Below are 2,013 nucleotides of genomic sequence, written 5' to 3'. Positions count from 1 at the left end.
ACTCACCTTTACTGGCTCCATCCCCGCCTCTTCGACCTGTTTGTTTCCTCTCCACCTATCCTCTCCTCTATCCCTCTTCTATCCGCCTCCCACTCTCTCCCTATTTATTTCAAAACCCCCTTCCCCTCCCCCATTTCTGATGAAGGGTCTAGGCCCGAAACGTCAGCCTCTCTGCTCCTATGATGCTGCTTGGCCTGCTGTGTTCATCCAGCCCTGCACCTTGTTGTCTCTGTTCTTGAACCTGTTGGTATGTGTGTTTAAGCTTTTGTATTTTCTGCCTGACGGAAGAGGGTGGAACAGGGTATTATTGGGGTGGGAGGGGTCTTTGATGATGTTGGCAGACTTTCCGTGGCAACAAGAAGTTTAGATGGAGTCCATGGACGGGAGGTTGGCTCTCATGGAGGTCTGGGCTGTGTACACAACTTTCTGTAGTTTCTTATGGTCCTGGGCAGAGCAGTTGCCGCACCAAGTGATGATCATCCCTCCTAGGAACTTGACACTCTTGACCCTCTCCACTTCAGCTCCATTGATGTAGATAGGGTTGTGTACTCCTCCTTTCTTTCTGAAGTCAATGATCGGTTCTTTAGTTTTGCTGACATTGAGGGAGGGATCGTTATTTAAGATTCTTGCGAAGATTTGTAGCTCGGCTCATGGATAGGGTTGTTGGCTTGCTCACCGAGCTGACTGGTTATTGTCAGACGTTTCATCACCATGCTAGGTAACATCATCAGTGTAGCCTCCGATGAAGCGATGTTGTTCTACTCCGCTTGGAATTTAAATGGTCTGAGTCAAAGAACATTTAAGAACTGACAACGAGACTCCTATGACCACTAGGAATCATGGTAGCAGACAAACCCACAGCCACACTACAACAAACACTCACCGGGACCAAAGACCCCATACCCATGACATGCAGGACCAATGTAATTTACAAAATACCTTGCAATGACTGCAACAAACGTCACGTCAGCCATACCGGAAAGAAACTAGCCTTGAGGATATACGAACACCAGCTAGCAGCAAAACAACATGACCAACTTTCCCTCATCTCAGTGCACTCGGACAATGAAGGCCATCAATTTTACTGGGACAACGTGACCATCCTAGTTCAAGCCAATCACAGACATGCACAGGAATTCCTAGAGGCTTGGTTTTCAACCTGTATTGCAATCAACAAACATGTGGAATTAGAACCCATATACAAACCCGTACAGAATAGAACCGGAAATGACACAACCCAGATAAACAGTCCAGATCGTATAAATACCAAGTGGAATAGAACAACATCACTTCATTGGAGGCCACACTGATGATGTTATCTAGCAGGGTGACAAAACGTCTGAACGATAACCATCCAGCTCGGCAAGCAAGCCAACAACCTCAAAGATAGTTATCTTTGCACCATGACATATTCTGTTTCCTTCCCATATTCTGACTTGTTATTGTTTGATATCCAGCCTACAACAGTGGTGCTGTCAGCGAACTTGTAGATGGTGTTTGTACGAAATTTGGCCACACTGTCATGACCATACAGGGAGTACAGTAGGAGACTGAGTACGCATCCTTGCGGAGTGCTGGTGTTGAGTATTATTGTGGAGGTGGTACTGTTGCCTATCTTCACTGATTGCAGTGTGTGGGTCAGGAAGCTGAGGATCCAGTTGCAGAGGGCAGAGCCAAAACCTAAGTTCTGAGACTAGTTTGTTTGGGATTATAGTGTTGAAGAGAGAGCTGTAGTCAATAAGTAGGAACAAAAACAGAAGTTGCTGGAAAAGCTCAGTAGGTCTGGCAGTATCTGTGGAGAGAAATCAGAGTTAACATTTCGGGTCGAATGACCCTTCCTCAGCAGACCTGAAACGTTAATTCTGATTTCTGTTCACAAATGCTGCCAGACCTGCTGAGCTTTTCCAGCAACTTCTGTTTTTGTTTCTGATTTACAGTATCCGCAGTTCTTTCAGTTGGTAGGTAGGAGGCTGACATCCAGATGTTCCAGGGATGAATGAAGGCCTGTGGAAG

Source organism: Rhincodon typus, chromosome 16 (genome assembly GCF_021869965.1).
Source record: "Rhincodon typus isolate 14 chromosome 16, sRhiTyp1.1, whole genome shotgun sequence".
NCBI classification, from domain to species: Eukaryota; Metazoa; Chordata; class Chondrichthyes; order Orectolobiformes; family Rhincodontidae; genus Rhincodon; species Rhincodon typus.
The sequence above is the reverse complement of the archived record's forward strand: the minus strand, read 5'-3'. Positions refer to the sequence as shown.